This window comes from Rhipicephalus microplus, chromosome 7 (genome assembly GCF_043290135.1).
Source record: "Rhipicephalus microplus isolate Deutch F79 chromosome 7, USDA_Rmic, whole genome shotgun sequence".
NCBI lineage: Eukaryota > Metazoa > Arthropoda > Arachnida > Ixodida > Ixodidae > Rhipicephalus > Rhipicephalus microplus.
The window spans coordinates 117018724-117038867 of record NC_134706.1 but is presented as its reverse complement, the minus strand read 5'-3'; the positions used below and the strand labels follow the sequence as shown (position 1 = coordinate 117038867).

The window sequence follows — 20144 nt, the reverse complement described above, 5'->3', positions numbered from 1 at the left end:
CTGATGTTGTTCGAGTGACAATACGCGGCGCAGAACCCCAAAGTTTCGTGAAATTTGCTCAACCAGCAACCCCAGAACGACTCCCTTAATCACTGTGGTATTGAGACGAGCCTTTGCAGGCATAAACAGGACCAGCTCAAGAGTCTGGTTCAACGATATCAGAACCGCTTTTTGTAGTAATCAAAGATCTAACAACAATCGCGAAATAGGGAATAATACACGAAGGAGGTATCAGGGCCAGATGTTCATAGCCGTGACCGAGCTTTAGCACGAGCAGAAAAAAACCATGAAGCTGCGAGTCGACAGTACCCAGCACACCTTTTCAACAAGTAGGAATTGACATTATGGGTCCATTTCCGTTATCTAACAATAAGAAGCGTTGGATAATCGTCTGCGTAGATCATCTTACGCGGTATGCCGAAACCGCAGCTATTCCCGCTTCTACCGCTGCATCCGTGGCGGACTTCTTGCTTCACTCCGTGGTCCTTCGCCATGGCCCACCGCGTATTATCAGCGACCGTGGCCGCCAGTTCACTGCCGATGCCGTTGAAGAATTACTACGCATGTGCACGACACAGTTCCGCCATTCCACACCATATCACCCGCAGACGAATGGCCTCGTTGAACGGACAAACAGAACGCTGACCAACATGCTTGCCATGTACGTTTCTTCCAATCACAAGAACTGGGATGAAGTGCTGCCTTTTATCACGTACGCCGGACGTACGTTGGCATAAAAGTATTGCTCTTTCGTACGTGTACTCGCTTGTGTTCTTTATACGTACCAGACCCCTTGAACTTCCTGCTGAATATATATATATATATATATATATATATATATATATATATATATATATATATATATATATATATATATATATATATATATATATATATATATATATATATATATATATATATATATATTTATTTATTTATTTATTTATTTATTTATTTATTTATTTATTGAAAATACCTTACAGGCCAGAAGGCATTGAGTAAGGGGGGTTACAGTGAAAAATTGCATGTAAATTTCAAAATAAAAACGGTACAATGTCGGTTAGTAATAACAAAAAAAAATTAACAAAGCAATAAGTCAGCAATACGTAAACATGGCGATGAAGTATATAAGAACACTCCGTAACATAAAAACCCTCGGAAAAGAAGTAAAAGAACGTCAAGATGAAATATTAAGGAAATGCGTCTGAACTTTTTGCCGAAACGTGTTGGGGTTGCTATCAGAGGCGATATCGTCGGGAAGATCATTCCACATGCGGATGGCTTGTGGTAGTGCGGATGTGTTGAACGCGTTCGTGTTTCCAAAAATGCGAGTGAAGCTGAGATGGTTATGTAATCTGCGTGACGTGTAGAGCGGGCGTTGAAGGTGCAACGACGATGTTTTGTTACTGTAGACGTACTTATGAAATAGGCATAACAAGGACACGTGACGGCGAACATTTAATGCTTGGAGGGAATGATGGAGTTTAAGCTGAGTCACACTGGAATTGATGTCATAGTTTCTAGAAATGTAACGGGTGGCTCTGTTCTGGATTGTTTCCAGCATGTTAATTTGATACTGAGCGGAAGGGGACCAAACAGATGAGGCATATTCAAGTTGCGGGCGGACGAAAGTTAGGTATGACATTTTGCGAATGTTAGTGGGACAACGACGAAGGTTTCGGCGTAAATACCCCAATGTTTTGGAGGCTTTTGCACAAACGTTAGTGATGTGATCAAACCAGGAAAGCCCTGGTGTAAGGTGGATGCCAAGATACTTGTAAGAAGTCGCCGTGGAGAGCCTGTCACATTGCATATGGTAAGTGAAGTTAGATATGACCTGTTTACGTCCAAAAGAAACAACTTTACACTTATTAGTATTCAACCTCACACTTATTAGTATTCAACCTCAAAAAAAGAAGTAGATGGAGGGAAGGTCGCTGTGGTAGCTCAGGGGTTAGAGCATCGAACGCGTTATTCGAATGTCGTAGGTTCGATTCCTATATATATAGTGGGAGTAGTACTTTATTGGGCCAGTTAGTCCTCGTGAAGGTATGGGATGTGGCACAACGGGAGCGTTGTCAACAAGGATAAATATATTTATTTCTCAACAGTTTCGGGAGGAGTGACAGTCAGCGCCACCTATAAGCCAAGCGACGTCACTGTCACTCCTACTTCTAAATTCACATATAAACCCAAAAAAAAAAGAAGTAGATGGAGGGAAGGTCGCTGTGGTAGCTCAGGGGTTAGAGCATCGAACGCGTTATTCGAATGTCGTAGGTTCGATTCCTGCTCACGGCTGGTTATTTTTTCATCCACTTTTCTTTCTTCTTATTTACATTCCATTGGTTCTAATAACTTCCCCTGTACATTACTTGGCAATACTGTCTGTTAGATCTCATTAATATTCTGTTAAAACACAGAAAAACGAGCCCTTAGGTATACACTTCTTTCCCTTATTTCATTAAACGAGGGTCTCGTACTGGCAGACTTGGTGTCATTAGGTTGTATACGAGGGACCATTAATCAGCTGCCCGCTCATAATAAGTTCACGTGCTACGTGACGCCAAACATGCGCATAAAAGAGTGTTTTCACACTCGTCGCTTGGCTTATAGATGGCGCTGACTGTCACTCCTACTTCTAAATTCACATATAAACCCCAAAAAAAAAGTAGATGGAGGGAAGGTCGCTGTGGTAGCTCAGTGATTAGAGCATCGAACGCGTTATTCGAAGGTCGTAGGTTCGATTTCTGCTTACGACTGGTTATTTTTTCATCTACTTTCCTTTCTTCTTATTTACATTCCATTGGTTCTAATAACTTCCCCTGTACATTACTTGGCATTACTGTCTGTTAGACCTCATTATTATTGTTGTTAAAACACGGAAAAATGAGCCCTTAGGTATACACTTCTTTCCCTTATTTCCTTAAAGGAGGATCTCGTACTGGCAGACTTGGTGTCATTAGGTTGTATACGAGGGACTATTAATCAGCTGCCCGCTCATAATCAGTTGACGTGCTACGTGACGCCAAACATGCGCATAAAAGAGTGTTTTCACACTCGTCGCTTGGCTTATAGATGGCGCTGACTGTCACTCGTACTTCTAAATTCACATATAAACTAAAAAAAAGCGGATGGAGGGAAGACCGCTGTGGTAGCTCAGTGCTAAGAGTATCGAACGCGTTACTCAAAGGTCGTAGGTTCGATTCCTGCTGACGTCTGGTTATTTTTCCATACACTTTTCTTTCTTCTTATTTACATTCCATTGGTTCTAACAACTTCCCCTGTACATCACTTGGCATTACTATCTGTTAGATCTCATTAATATTATATATATATATATATATATATATATATATATATATATATATATATATATATATATATATATATATATATATATATATATATTGTAATGAGCGACACAGAGAACAAAAGACAACACCCGATCCTGGGCCGACTGTTCTTATTCTGCCTTCTTCTTCCTCTACCTTCCCTTAGCTGCCCACGTGCCGAAGCGCCAGCGTCTTTCTTGGTCATGACACTCGGCCATGACTGTGTGCGCGCGGAGCTGGCGGCAAAGTTTCTCGTGGGTGGGCTTGGCTACATCGTGGTGGTCAGCCCGGACCACAATGCAACATGGAGCGATGGTCTGGGGGAAGCGTCTCTGGTGGACGGCACAGGCTGCCTCGAGCTGGTCGCTCTTTTGCACGCCACGATGTCTTTTGAAAAAGTGCTGTGGACTGAGGCGGCCAGCACTGGCTGCCCCGTTGCGGCCGACGCTCTCGGCCGCGATTTGGTCCCGGTATCTGCCAAAGATAGATCTGGCGGTCGATATAGTGGCTGCATCTCGGAGGTCGGCCTTGGCCACGCTGAAACGGGGTGCCACAGTCTTCCACAAGTCTATCGGGAGGTGGACACTGGCTGCATCGTTGTGGTCGGTCTCGGCCATGCAGACTCTCTGTGGGAAGGTTCAGTTGCCGCAGAGGGTTAAGTTGACGCAGGTTCTGCAGAGGGTTCAGTTGTCGGCCTGCGTCTGACGTCATTCGTAGAACAGGCAGAGAAGCTTTCTGCCGCGCGGCTGGAGGGCTCCGAGGAACCTTCGAGGTGTTGCTCCACTTCAGCTCGGTGTGCGGATGGGGTTGATTTGGTGAAGGGCAATGCAGAGCACAGTCGGGATGATTCTGTGCGGCTGTTTCGTTGGAGCAACGCCCTTCAAGAGGTCCGACTTCAATAGCGGCCTCTGGCCGCAGTGAACTTGCTTCGGGTAGCAGCCTCTGGCCACAGTGAACTTGCTTCGGGAACTTCTCATGTGGTAAGCTGCAGCGCACAGCTGCAGCCTCGAGTTGGAAAGCCTCTGGAGCTTGCTCCTCGATACCGGCCAGGTTGGACGGGGTGGTGGTGGGGAGGTGGTAAGGATTACGACCGAAAGCAGCTATGAGCTTGCAGCTCCACTCCGCCCATGACTGCTGCTTCCAGCCTTCATACCGGTTCCATGCCGCTGCACCTTCCCGAAGATGGTCTACAGCCACGGTCCACTTTTGATTTTCTGTCCTGGCCTCACGCATTGCTATCGTGTTGAAGGTTGCCACCCAGCTGTCGGCGTCGTTCCGGACCCCGTGGAATGCCGGTAGTTTGCAGACGGCTAGTGATTGTGAGGTGGCAGGTGGCAACGCAGAGATCGACGCGAAGCAGTCGAGCTGGTGTGAGAGCTCGATCAGAGAGGACCGAAGCTCCTTGCGTTGCTCCGGTGTGCTTGCCTCAAGGTCGTATGAGGCAGCTACATCCAACACTGCGTTAATGTCACACAACGCTGGCAACATTGTAGGAGCTCTCTCGGCGATCAACGCTGTCAGTTCGCTAGTCTCGACGCGGAGTAGCGCGATAGTACGCCGCAGGTCCGCGGTGCTGTTGGGCGTTAGGCCTGAAAAGTCAGTAGTCGTGGCCGTTGAGTAAGTAGTAATTGCGGCACTCTCCACGGTGAGTTCGACGAGCAGGGAAGCCTGGACGGCGTTCCGTGGCGGCTCGTTTGTTGAAAGAGTACCGCAACGGGAATGTAGGCCATGGGAAACGTGAGCGGCATTCCCAACGGACAGGAGCCGGTGCGGATCCCTGCCGTGAAACGGTGGCAGGGTTTCAATCAGGTCATGGCCGATAACCACTGGGGAGACTTGGACGCCGTCCAAAGGTGGTCTGAAGGGTGGCTGAAGCGGCAGGTGGGACCCCATCGCTAAAGAAGCGTGAACGGCGTTCCTTGATGGAGACGCCCGCGCTGCCGACGAACCACGAAGACACGTACCGGTGGCTTTCTGCAGAGAGTTCACTTGTCGGCTTGCGCTGACGGCAGGATCCATAGCCAAGGACGCGTGGACGGCGTCCCTTGTGAAATGGTACCGGTAACGAGTACTGCAGCCGCCGAGGAGGCCTTGACGCCGTCCCCGAACGGTGGTGGCAGTGGCGGCAGGTGAACAGCTGCCGAGGAGGCCTTCACGCCGTCCTCAAGCGGCGCTTATCGTGGCTGTCCTGGATGACGAAGCCGGGACGTACGACTTCTTCATCGACTGTGCCATTGTAATGAACTAGACAGAGAACAGAGACAGCACCCGATCCTGGGCCAGCTGTTCTTATTCTCCCTTCTTCTTCCTCTACCTTCCCTTAGCTGCGCACGCGCCGAAGCGCCAGCGTCTTTCTTGGTCATGACAATATATGCATTTTGAGAGTTCTAGGGGGTTCGTTTTCACACGCTGCGCACATAGATAAAATGTGCAGTGCCCACACGCTCTCATTGCAGTAACCTCGGTACTCATAAGAAATACAGTTTGACACATTTCATAAAAAGTTGAGTCTTGCAATCACAAAGGGCAATGATTAATGACATCAGAAGTGAAGGGCACGACAGTTTACCTTGAAGAGTTGGTTGTTAGAAAAATTTTATCACGTGAAAGTTCCAATAGTAGTAAAATTAATTTTAACAAGGCTACAAGTAAATCAAGCATATAATTGTTAAGTCTGAAAGGTAGAGAGACTAAAACAAACGGATAAAGCACCATACAGGATAATTTATGAAATTGAATGTTTATTGGTAAGCATGAGAACTAACGCGCACTTGTAAAAAAAAGATGGAGAATTCAAAATTGTAAATATCGTATAAAATAGGAATATATAGTTGGTCCTATGTTTAAATCAAGGACAATTTTTCATCATTATATTTAGCCAACAACGTCGAATACAGTAAATAATGTTATATATAACAAGCTATATTGTGGAGACGCTGTATTGCACATGTGCTTCAATATGCAATACATCGCTTGGATGGACCTTCTTCGATAGTCTACTAGAAGGTTTTTCCAAAGGCCGAGCTTACAAGCCTTGCTATTACACTGTGAAGTAGTATAATATGTCCGTGTGGACAACAAGGAACTCCACCTTTTGCAGCATAACGAAAATCAAAGGCAAGGAGCAATAAAGTGGGCATTTTGAATGTGCAGCTGTCACAGGCCCTGTATTTATCTGCGTAATGTAACAAAACAACTGTTCTCAAGATGCTATCGCAAATCGCACTTGGGTGTTTCAAGTATGCCACGTGTCATCTTCATCTTGAGGACTTCACAGCTTGGTAGAGCAGCGACAGAATGAATTCTTCGTTGTCCCCTGTGGATGCGAAGACTTTCAGACAATCTTCACGGGCACGTAAAAACAGAAGATCGTCGTGCCATTGTCCGCTTTCAGTCGGACTTCTGCCTTGATTTCAAGCTGCATTGAAGCAAAATACTTCATCATTGTCATCATCTTAATCGTCAGCCTGACTACTAAGTCAAAACAAGGAGAAGGGGGAGGAAAGGAAGGACAGGAATGTTAGTAAGTTGCCAGACCGGCTGGCTACCCTGTGCTAGGTAAGGGTGGAGAGGGAATAAAAGATGATAGAAGAGAGATCACACAAAATAATGAAAAAGAAGAAAACGAATAACAAATAACAGTAAAATAGATGACACTACTACTAGATACCAGTTTACCGGAAAAGGCACCAATGCATAATTTTGATTGATACGGAAGACGCTTTATGAGGTTAATAGAGCAACCTTCTCGTCTTTATATACTATGCTTATGGTTGTAGGCGATGTCATGCTATCTGTGTTTATCTCTGCGAATGAAAACAGTGCTGTCCTTATGGCATACTTACAGTGTCATTTCGTTTCTATGTATGTAGAATATATTCATACAGCATGATGAACTTGAGTATACAACTGTCAGGTTGCAGTGATTTCGGACGAAAACGTATCACACGAGGCTTCTGATTTCATGACATTGCTATAGTGTACTAGAATATGGGGTAGTGTGTTTAGGAAGGAGCCATGGCTGACGCATTTGGTAACGACAACCAAGAGATGGCGCCACCTTAGCATGGGCTGTCACTTCACGCTTTGCTTTTTATGCACTTCTGTGCTTTGATATTAGTAATAGCAGGGGTTTAACGTCCCAAAACCGTCATTAGATTATGAGAGACGCCGTAGAGGAGTGCTCCGCAAATTCGACCACCGGGGGTGCTTTAACGTGCATCTAAATCTAGGTACACGCACCTCAGTATTTGCGCCTCCACCGAAAATGAAGCCGCCGCACCCGGGATTCGATCCCGTGATATGCGCTTGCATACGTAATTGCTGACACACCCACGAAAATCTTTCTAATGTGTTTGTTTGTACTGCATTCGAAACAAAACGAAATGTCAAAGCCGCAGCACATGGTTTAAATGCAGGTATTAACAAACGACGGCGAAGCAGTCATCCCTGTGTAAACTGCCTGCAGTTTTTAAAGCTTGGTTGGCGAACGAATAAAAAGTTAGGAAGATTGAGACATCGAAGGAGCACCTCTAAACCCGAAAGTTTCTTGTTATATTACTACTATATCGAGTCGTAGTCTGCACACTGCGACAGCTCCGACTTCCTTCGTTACGCGAAGCGGCACCATTCTTGTCGATAGTTGCATCATGCAATTTTAGTTACGTTGCTAAGGTGACAAAACTGCCATTTGATTGAAAGGCACGCCGTAGCTGAAGACTTGGGAATAATTTTGGCAATCTTTGGTCTTTAAACGATTAAGCGCCTGCTGAAATACTGATGCTGTGGCAAGGATATTGCACTGTACAGTCAAAATAAAACATCACTTGGCACCACTGTCAAACTGTAAGAAGAAACCCTTTATTTACCAGCGCGCATACTGCAGTGAGCAGTAACACCGATCAAATTCGACGCCGTTCCGTGGAATTATCAGTTGACAATCACTTCATCACGGTTGACAATCACTTCATCACGAACAGCGACTGACTTTCGCGTACAGCTTTTCTTTTTCGTTTTGCCTCTTGAGACTGGTTGATACCCTTCACGAAAAAATGAAGTCGTGACAGCACGTAAATTACCACTCTCTTTGACACGAGATGCGGTGTGATCGAGCTCATATAAATTCAAGGTAAACAAAGCTTGAGTAAGCGTTCCAGCAATCCTGCAGTCCTTGTAGTGTTCGCCACCTTGGGTTCGTAGTCAGCAGAAAGGTCCATCGATGAACCTGAGTCAGTGGCCTCACCGTCAAGACAGGATGCTGCAGTTTTCTTGGAGATGGTAGATTCGACCACCGAGTTCTTCCGCTTTCTCAAAGGTCTTGGATGCGGCGCTTTCTTGGATAAGTAGCTTGGAGCGTTTATAACGTGCTCGTAGTCTCCGAGAACACATGAGGGCTCGAAGTGTAGCTCACATACAGAGCAGCTTTCGTTCAAGGTCCCATCCTTTCGATGTAAATTCTGTTCCCAAACCTTCTTCCGTGCTTCTTCTTTGGGTGCAGCAAAAAGCGACGGCTGCTCACTTTTTTCCAATGGTCTACCCTGTTTCACACCTAGGTTCAAAGCAGTGTCGTTGCCGCCGATGACTCGACATTGCCTCACTATCGTGTGGCCAGCAAAAACATTTCCAGAAAAACTTTCGTTAAGCGGGCGCGAACACAAGCAACAAGTCACTGAACAGCACCCGAGAAGGCAGAACGGCACGGAGCTGACAATCCTGCCAGCCCATGCTACGGCAGCGCCGCCTTGAGAACCGGTTTTTTGTCCACGTGCGACGCTTCACGCGATGCATGACGAGAGAGGGTGCCTGAACACACTACCCCATATTCTAGTACACTATAACATTGCCGAGCGTACAATACGTCATTACTTCTTTAAGGAATTCTAACATTCTTTTCAAGGTGCAACTCTACTGGACAGTTGTCTTGAAAGAGTCATATAGTTGGTATATCAAAACTCACGAAAAAAAGAGTACCAGGTGATCTGTTGTTGTTGTTGTTGTTGTTGTTGTTGTTGCTGCTGCTTCTGCTGTTGTTGTTGTTGTTGTTGTTGTTGTTGTTGTTGTTGTTGTTGTTGTTGTTGTTGTTGTTGTTGTTGTTGTTGTTGTTGTTGTTGTTGTTGTTGTTGTTGTTGTTGTTGTTGTTGTTGTTGTGACTATCGCCCAGTGCAATAGTGACAATGTTGGTAAATCAGAATGATTCTCATTTTTGTGAGGGATATTTTTAATAGGGCATTGGTTGTCACAAAGGCAGCTAATCATAACAACTTAGGTTGAGACTGTCTTTTGCACTTTACAATACAATCTGAAAAGATTATCATTTTTTGTATTATGCAGACATTTGTGGAACCTGAAAACAAGGTGTATTGATGCAAATCACTTAAGAATGTAGACATGCGTTAAGAGATTTCATACTTTTTGTTTATTCATCAAAAGCAACCATGAGGACGTTTTTTAACTGCTTGCTATCATACATGCACACAACTTTGCGAGAGCTTGCTGGCACTTCGAACCACAGCCGCTGGATCAAAAGTGAGAGTGTTGTTGACAGTTTCGGCCGCAACTTTCGAGAGGGGCGCTAGTAGTAGGGGAGACTCCAGCGAGGCGCACTTTTGAGAGCGAACTTTCCTTGCACACCGTTATGAGTTTCCGGGCAACGATTGCCGATAGTTGTGTTAATTGCGATGTGCTGTGGCTCTTACAAAGCGAAGCGTAGGTCAGCTGGGTAATTTGAGCACCAGCATGCCAACGAACTGTTTCGTTCCCCTGTGCACGTCAAACGCCAAAAAAAATTTAAAAAATCAGATTTGGCCTACCATGAATTTCTGTCAAATGCTCAACGCCGACAAGCTTGGCTCAGAATCATCTCCAGGCAGGGTACTGGAGGAAATGAAACGAGGTGGGTACACAGCGACCAATATTTGGTTTGTTTCTGGCACTTCAATGAAACTGACTGCAAGATTTGAAGACCAGTGGGAGGCTTTGCTGGTGACGCAATACCTCGACAACCAGCTAGGATTGTTAAACAAGGTTCGGGTGGCGGCACCGAGCCATGGCTACATGTAGTGAGGAGGCCACCCACCTTAGGGCTAAAGTACAAAGAGCCTGGTCCAAAAAAGTTCATTTCATTTTAAGAAAGGCACTAAACTGGGATTGCTATTACCAACTGCTGTCCCAACATTGTTTCCGAATTACCCGTAATATATGAAATAGATAAGCCCACCTAGGATATTCATTTTAAGAAAGGCACTAAACTGGGATTGCTATTACCAACTGCTGTCCCAACATTGTTTCTGAATTACCCGTAATATATGAAATAGATAAGCCCACCTAGGATAAGGAAACTGCCTCGAAGAGAAGTAGCAGGGTGCAGCACATCAGTTTGCACGAAAAATAGTGCCCTAAGTGGCCTAGGTGAAAGCATGCGTGGAAATGTCGAGCGTGATTTCTTCAGCGAAGACAAACATACTGCCGCTGCGGGAGTTTTGGAGGTAACATCTGACTGTGCGCTGCCTACTGAAAGCAAGCAACAAGCAAGCTCATGTACAGTTAAAATGACCCCGAGAGACCTTGATCTGAAGCGGATGATGAAAAAGGCGAAAAAAAACAATATCCTGCAGCGGAAAATCTACCACCTGAAGAACTCACTGCAGACGTTGCAAATCGAGCACGATACAATCCGTGAAGTGCTACAAGCTCTCTAAAGCAACAAAAAAATTACCTCTTTTATAAGTTTACTAAAAGGAGCAAACGAAAGCCACAAAGCTGAAATTTATCAAAAAATTAAGTCAATTTTTTTACTAAAAATTCAGCTTACAGCGAAGCGATTCTGAGGGAGTGCGTTCTGTGGAAAGCATGTTCCAACAAAGGATACGGGTATGTCAGGACAAGAAGCCAGTTTAAGTTGCCCTGTCATGCCACTATACAAAAGTATGGCGGGCTCTCAGTAGGCGAAATAGGTGTCACATCGCTGATAGCAAAATGCCTCCGCGCAAAGCTTCTGGCGCTACAAGTTGAACAAGAAGTCTTCTGTTTTTTAATCATTGATGAAATGATGATTATAACGTGCCCTGCACTATGGTCTGCTTCGAGCAGCCCTCAACACACAAGTGACATCTGCGATGTTTTTCTGAAGCTGCTGCTTCCACCTCAGCTCCCAGGTGGTCAAAATTTCCGGAGCCCTCCACTACGGCGTCTCTCATAATCATACGGTGGTTTTGGGACGTTAAACCCCACAAATCAATCAAATCGACCACAGCTAGCAAACTGGACAGGCAACGTCAACGCAACCGCGCAGCGTCTCGTAAGGCTGGCACACGAGCCCCTTTCGAGGAAAGTGCTGCGCCTTTGAAGCCAGACAGCACATTATTAACTCTATTCTTTTTATTTACATTGCAATGTGAAAACATTCAGTCATGAAAGAAAATGTGTGCATACTCAGACCAGCGAGTCATTTTTTTCTGTTGTGTTTTGTTCTGTTTTGCTGTGGAGAAGTTGAAGTTCATATTGTCTCGGCTACTTCATATCATTAAGTTCTGCAGCGAAAAAGAGAAAGAATAATGCTGAACAGTACCCAAAAATGAACAACAAAAAAGCATAATGGCACACTGAAACCAGTTGAAATAATATGCTAATTTACAGTTTGCTTGCAGCAGTTCACACTGTCATAAACTGTTCACACGCGCACCTTCCTTTTCTACTGTCAGTATATGCACCAACATATTTCATATATGTCAATCCCTGGCTTTCTATCACAGGCGCTTATCCAGTCCGGTCTCCATTAAGAAGTCTGTCAGGAAAATGTTCGCCTTTTTCTGAAGGTATCTCAGGCCGGGGTCGGAGTAAAATATTTAATGTGAGAGGCCGTCTGTCCAAATTTGTTAACTTGTTTCTCAATTCTTCTCTTTCATTCGCGTAGTTGACGCTCTCCAAAAGAATATCGCGAACATTTTGTTCTGCATAACCACAATGGCATTCCGAGGTGTTGGATCGATGTAACTTGTGCAGGAAGCTGTTTGCGTATGCTACATTTAGTAGAAGACATGTGGATTCATGTAATAATGTCTCTAAGTATCATGGAAAATCTGTCACTATGAAAAATGTTCTGTGTGGATCAACTTCATAAAGTACTAATTCCTTTAATTTAGGGCTATCAAACTACTTCTCCAACAAACAATGGTTAGCTTCTCGCGTTATAAAATGTCGAATATGATGTCGTTATAAAATGGCGAAAAGATTGCGCAAACCCGTCCTTCGTTCAATGCTTTGTGGGCTAGGCTGTCAGCCTGTTCATTTCTCTTTATTCCAATGTGACTGGGTATCCATAGCAACACGATATTGTGACACTGCGCTGAGGCATATTCCACAGTTTTTGCAATACATTGAGCTATTTCACCATTTTCGTAAAGTGATCTTGCATTTTCGACTAGCTGAAGGGTGCACGCTTGCTATCCGTTCTCGCCGATAAGATCAACTTCTCGCAGATAAGCTTAAATTCTCGCAGATAAGCTTAACTGCTTCAAAGATAGCCACCAAATCTGCTGTCGTCGATGAATATTTGTGCGATAGTTAGTACATCCTCTTTTTCTGAATTTCGAGTATAAAGCCCGCACAGGCGGACGCTTCTTCGGTGCATGATCCATCTGTATATATTTTCGTATTTTCATTGTGCATTATATGAAAATGATGTAGTACCATCTGTGCCGCAACTAGAGGCGCCATGTCTGTTTTCTTCCGTATGCCATCTATCTCACAGACAACTTGAGAAGCAGCAGCGTCCAAGGTGGTTTTGAAGGTTTTCATCGCTTAAATCCTGGTACGGCTGCTTGGAATGATGATACACTATCCTGTAGTCGCGTTGCTGTCCTTTGTGTTAGTTCCCCAGATAAAGGATGACTTTCACGTTGCGTGAAAATTCTAAATAAATTTTGATATGTTTTTTTAGCTCGGAGCATTGCCAAAGGTGGTTGTCGAGCCTCTGCATACACTAAAGCACTGGAAGTTGACCGTGGCAAACCCCGGTATATCCTCAAGCTCCTTGCCAATAACAAGTGAAGTCTCCTTTCGGTGGAGGCTGGAAGTTCGTGCAGCAGAGGCAGTGAGTACGTTACGATGGGGCGTATCCAGGCAACAAGTAGGGCTAATAACGACTCTGTAGTACCACCCTATTTGGCCCCGCAGAGATGCCGGAGGATTGGAATGGCTTGATTCACTTTTTGTTCACGGGACTGGACATCAGGCGACCATGTTAGTCTCCGGTCTAAAATTACTCCAAGGAGTTTATGAGTTTTAACCATTTGAACAGGCTGATTTTGCAGAATAATCCGGAAATTTCTGGTCCTTTTAATGTAAATGGAAGTATGGCTATTTTAGCCAGACTCAGTGCCATACATCTTTTTCTTAGAAAACGGTCTACATAATCCAATTCTTCTTGTAAAGTATCCATTCCAGATGGGTATGCGGGAGACAACGCTGAGTATGAGCGGTTTCGGGCAATACAACGCCGATCTCAAATAAGATATTGCAGGTCGGGGAATTTAGAAGATTTTAAGTTTGCACAGAAAGTACATTCTGAAATACAGAACCGACTGCGGACGCTTTCAACCAAAAGGTGGCAAGGTTTATGTGCCTCACTTTCTCCATTTGCCTCGGCGCCTCAACTGCGGAACATGGTACGTGCCCTCCCACAGCCAGTAGTCCACTCGAGACCACTACAGGCTCTAGCACCGTCTGGAGGAGTTAGTGAACGTGTTATTGCCGAATAATTTTGCGATTAAATACTGTGAATTGAAGAGGCCGTTTAAACTAGCGAATATGAATCGTCAGCAGAACCAGCTTCGGTGGTTGTAACGAATTTCACTGCGGTCAGTTCATCAGATCTGGATGACAGCTTCACACCAGAGGAGCTCCAATGTGTACTGTCTTCAGTAAAACGAACAAGTTCACCAGCACCAGTTGGAGTTACATACGCTGCCTTTGCTAATTTGTGCGAGAAAGGAAAATTACACCTGTTTGACATTACCTATAAAAGTTTGCGAGAAGAAAAGGTTCCAGAAAGTTGGAAGATATAAAAGGTAGTACCGTTGCTAAAGCCAGGAAAGAGCCCTATGCAGTTGGATTTGTTTAGACATTTATTTAATAAAGTTATGATTTATTTAACGCACAATACATTGCATTTTCACACTTTCTGCATGCGCGTTGCAGTATTCGATTAGGACAAAAAAGTCTTGGAATTGAAGTTGGTGAGAACAATTAGCAACACTCCAGTAGCCCAAAGTACCGCAATAGTGCTTTCAGAACTATTTTTAAAAGAACTTAAAACATATCAGTCCTGTGCCGCGAACACAGGACAAACTTCGTCATTAGAGAGTTTTTGAATAGAGGCCCCAAAAGTTTAGGGCCCCAATGAAATTTCGTCAAGGTCACTGCACCTGCGCAATACCCAAACAGCATTGGGTATTAGGTTGGTAACACTATTTCTCGAATTGAGCGGGAGCCCTGAAGCCTGCCCTAAATGTTTTGGGTAAGACAAACGTAACGGCACTCACTGACGTGGCATGACCAAGAATTGGGTGAGTATCCTAAGCGCCGGGGACCCTATATTCGAAAACTCTTCGCTCCTACTTGAACCAAAGCGTCCATACGCAAAGGGCTTTGGGGCCCCAAACTTTTGCGGCCCTTATTTGAAAACTCCCTATTAACGCTTTCTAGTTTTCAAGCGTGAGCTACGTCAAAGCTGGCTGCTGCCGCGACGAGCACGTTTAGTCATGACCGGTCCGTCGCTCGCAGAAAAAACGAATACCGTCTGTATCGTAGGAAAGGTCCTGTTGTATCCTTCAAGAAGTTCACTGAGCGGGCACGAAATTTGGCGTGTCCGCTCGCAGCACTTTGACGCGAACACAGTGAGCCTGCGAGCGCTCGACGCTACTCGACACGCACCGCATGAGCAGTGGCGCTGCGGTGGCAGTCAAGTGAATTAGGCATCTCCCGCGGTTTTCGGCGCACGCAGCAGGCCGCACCTGTGCACTTTGATCCAGCGGCCGTGCTTCGAACGCAGCAAAGGGTAGAAAACGTGAACGCATGGTAACAGAACCAAGTGTTAAATGACACTATCAGCATCCAAAAAAAGAACCAGACTGCCATATCGTATTGTACGCACACACACACACACACACACACACACACACACACACACACACACATGTATATATATATATATATATATATATATATATATATATATATATATATATATATATATATATATATATATATATATATATATATATATACATATATATATATATATATATTACGATATGGCAGATCTGGTTCTTTTCTTCCCTGACAAAGGCCGGACTCCGGCGGCCAAGACGTAGGAGCAATAAAAGTTTTCACACGTTTGTCCGCTCAAGCCAATTTCTATTCATCACTGGATTCACAGAAGACACTCGCTGGATATATATATATATATATATATATATATATATATATATATATATATATATATATATATATATATATATATATATATATGTGTGTGTGTATATATATATATATAAAGTTATACGTGATATATTATTTGCCTTAACGGGCGGCATCACGCGGCGGCAAGGTATACAAATATCTACGCTAACTGCTGTTCAGTTCCAACTTACTAGGCATGGTGACATCCATCATCTGACGATCAACATACGACGTCTCAAGGGAGAACAATCCCATCCCTTGTAGTTAAAAAAGCAAATATCGCAAGACGTCACGTCCACAACGAAGTTCATGAAGTCACTAATTTCTGCGTGAGACATATACTATGGGCGCCTAATGCGCCATTCTGTCACAGCGGATGCTTTGTATAAAAACTACACTTTTTTTTAATCCAAGCCCCGACCTCTATGTAATATATTAGCCGAAAAATATTGTGAGTTCTACTTATCTACTTGAGCGAGGCTTAACATCGATATAAATAACGTCTATTTACCTGAAGTACAAACCACAAAGCTAACTTTACCTTAGCGCTGTGTAATGCAGGTTTAGAATATTGCTTTTTTTTTGCGAGTAAACAAGCAAATGAGCGGCTTCCACTCAATGTTGACATCACAGTTTCTATACGCCCAGCATTCCCATTTAAACTAGTCTACCGCGTATTAGTTACGAAATGTATTTCCTCGTAATATTGCACATACCGTTGGGAACGAAGGAAGCACTGAAATCTGCTTGGAGAAAGTGTACTGCTTTCCAGCTTCCAGAGGGCACTCAAGACCACTTTTCGTACAGGCGTTTTTCTTGAATCCTGGTAGAGGGAGCCAGGTGCCCGGTGTCAGCTCCCCTTTGAACGTAGCCTGAAGCCTGTCGAAGTTGGCCTCTGCAATTTGATGCCCAAAATACAATACCTCCTAGCTATGGGGAATATATGTCAGTAGGCCTGCGACAATAAGTCATAACTTTCAAAAAACCAAGGCTAACTGACATTCAAAATTCACGCATTTTTACAAAAAAGTGACCTTCAAATTTGGATGTTACACGGGCTTTTTTTTTTTAGGCTGATTATGATCCTGACGACTTGGAATAATCTCTGCCTGCGTCCTAAAAACACGTTCACGAGAATGCGAGATGGTGGTAATGGTTTATCTCTCTAGGATTTCCAACAGTTTCGCGACCATAGAAGAGAGCATAGTGATGGTATTTTCTAACAGTAGGACCGATGTAGACCGTATTCGTCATCAGCAATAATTGATTTCACTTAAAACTAATGGTGACTATATCCGCTGTACTTATCTTTTTCGGTGCAAGACGGTTCTGCTCGTCGATGTTTTTTTTTTTTTTCGCTGGCATTTATTCTTCCTCTTACTGCCACGTCTCTCTTCTCGCTGCATTTCCACCTCTGATACCACACATGCGGGGCGTTTTACGCAATTATAAAAACAAACTTTATTTTAATGAAACAATGACATTATTTTATTCAGAAAAAGAAGTTCTACAAAGTGTGGGAAAAAGTTGTTTGTTCCCTTCGGCAAGTTCTTTTCATTGTTTATCGGTTACAAACTGATTCAAGTCATGGAGACAATTAATACTGAGAAGAATGTATTTGCATCACAATTCAATATATTGATTTTACTTGTATAACACTTTTTTTGAGAACAGCAAAAAGCTCGAATTGGCATGCCATATGCATAAAGAACATTTCTGGCCAAACTACTATAAATAAATTTATCTAAGCGCTAAACATGCTATATTATTATAACTAAACACCGTACATCAAAATCTATCACCTCAATAAAACGTCCAATCAACAGAAAACAGCCTAAACGTGTGTATCTTAGCACAGCAGACAGTACAATAGAACGTGTCTATTTGTCTACACTACTGGAAAAAGCTGGAAAGGGGCTAATTGAGTGGCTTGAAAGGCGTTGATCTTGCCACAAGCGCGAAGAGTACCACATTGCGTCAAAGGGTAGATTGTGGTTGCAACTCATTATGAAGACACACTGCACCATACGTGCTCCTAAAAGACCATTTTACATCATTTTGACTACATGCAACACTGGGGTGGCCAGGATCGTGTCTGTTTTGCTAGATGATTTTTCCCTTTATTCTAAGACAAATTTAAGCTTGTATTTGCTGTGTGGCTCAGTGAAATATCAATTGGAAAGATACCTACTATATAAGAACAGAGATGACTCGTTGTGACCAGAAAGAATCTGTAAGTATTACATAGCGGCTGCCTATAATTGCATACACCATCACGTGAATTGTTTTCTATGTCATGCGATCGACGGCGGCGCACCGCATGTTTCCGATAGTGCGTCGATATGAGAATATTTCAACTTCCTGTCGTGTCTGCTCTCAGCATCCCTTCAATGTGGTAGCGTTCGCAAAGTAGAGGATGCTTTCACACTGACGACAGTTCTATGAGTTAAAGGTTTCAGCTATCCTGACCTTCCACGCAGCAGCCATTAGTACTGCACCTTACATCTCTCCAAGCTTTGAACGGGGCTTGTTGTTAAGCTAGTTGGTTCATGAAAAAAAAGACACGATGCAGAGAGTGCGTGGACGAAAAAAAAAAACGAACAGCGTCATTGTCTGTCAGTTCGTCTCTTCACTTCACCGCCGATACAATCCTCGCCATGTCTGTTTTTTTTTTTCCTTCAAGTGTGAAGAAACCAGCTCCACAGCAATACCTGTTGACTTGTATTTCTTATACAGTGAGCTCTTTGCTTGCGTCGTCAAACCACGCAAGAAATGGAGCCGATGTCTCTCAGTTCCTTCCTTCACTTCGTCCCCGTATGCTCTTTGCGCATTGTCTGTTTTTGCGCATGTTCCAGAAATCCGCTGCGCGCCTTTCAGCCTTTGCACCAGAACTGCGTAGGTGCCGCAACTTTCATATTCTCAATGCAGGGCAGTTGTGAAATTCTTCGTAATAAAACATAGTTTTATTTTACGAAAGACATCACTTACCGCTAAGCCTTAGCTCATTGCGTAGCCAGAAGGGGAGGGGGCTAATTCCTCCCATGTCCCGTACCGCGCAAAAAAAAAAGAAGCTTTTGGCTACGCCTCTCCTTTACAATGTCCGATCAGGTGGCCACCTCCACCTCATTTAAACACTTCTCAAATGGCACGGTGACCATCGTGCATATTCACAAGTGCGCGAACGTATCCGCATTTTCCGTTTACACAAGCAGGCCCATGTAGAACGCATAAGTTCTCTAAGTTTTGCACTCATAGCACGGCGTCATACAATCTTACTGAATCATATTATTGCAAGTATTCTGCAGGAACGTATTGTGACCACTCATTTTTACATATTCTTTCAGAATTGCAGTCTTCCTCACCAGGAGCAAAGTCCACTTCGATGCCGACAGCCTTTCCTCTCTCGAAGTTGCAGGGCAACTGCGGGCACGGGTTCACCCGCACTTCCGTGAAGTCACCTCCTGCCGAAAACATTCAAGTAACTTGACGTTTGCGCACATCAACGAGTCAAAAAAGTAGTTTCGACAAATTGTATGACATCTAGGAAGCTTAAATATATACGCTCATGCATAACACGTTTTGCGAAACCGGCCCGAAGGGTGGCGCACAACAAATCGCAACTCTCTCTTGTATTAATTCATATTTTGGCAAGATTGACCGCGTATGCGAAATTGGAGGATGCTTGAGCTTGGCCTTCAGCAGTGGAACGCGATAGCATTCGACATGACTTCAGACTGTAGCGCCGCTAAGCGGTATGCAGGAGCGCCCTCTCAAGGATGGTATAAGCAGACGCTCCCTTGGTGGGCTGTGTTGAGGAAATCGTGGCGCTATAGCGTCAGCGTTAACACGTTAGCAAGAAACGAACACAAGCCACTTTGCATGTTTCGTGCATCAGTGAATAAATCGGACCATCCGTGACACGATAAATCTGAATCGTTCTCACCAGATGAGAAGTTATCGTGAAAAATGTGGTGACCGCTGCTTTTGAATATAGCCCGCAGAGTACACATATCAGCTTCGTCAGATTTGCTGTAGCCACGTAGTTAGCGAAATGTTATCGCCTAGCCTTCGCAGTTGAAACTCACTTTGTTATATGTGAGTATAGCAATTTTCAGTGCTTTTGTAATGCCTGAATCTTATAACATTCAAAGTATGCGCAAAGTCGCGCGGGCTCACGATTTGCCCTACAAAATTTGGCCAACGCTGCCTCGCTTTTTTTGTACGTTTGTTGATATATAGCAGTACGCTGCAAGCGATTCACTTGTGGGCAGGTTTCGGAGCGTATTGTTATCCGCTCTCAAGTAAATGGGGTGAGTGACGCGGTTTCGGTTTTGCCGAAATCATTCGGTGGAG

At 44.1% G+C, this 20144-nt stretch overlaps 1 protein-coding gene across 1 annotated transcript in view; it reads right to left on the bottom strand.

Annotated features, from left to right (window-relative positions):
• The window catches only part of LOC119186815 (sulfotransferase ssu-1-like), a 41551-nt gene extending 24916 nt beyond the window's left edge, over positions 1-16635 (bottom strand). Inside the window, exon 1 of the mRNA XM_075869597.1 lies at positions 16508-16635. The gene's annotated coding sequence lies outside the window, so the exon portion shown is untranslated. The remainder of the gene's footprint in view (positions 1-16507) is intronic.
• Positions 16636-20144: the final 3509 nt, after the last annotated feature.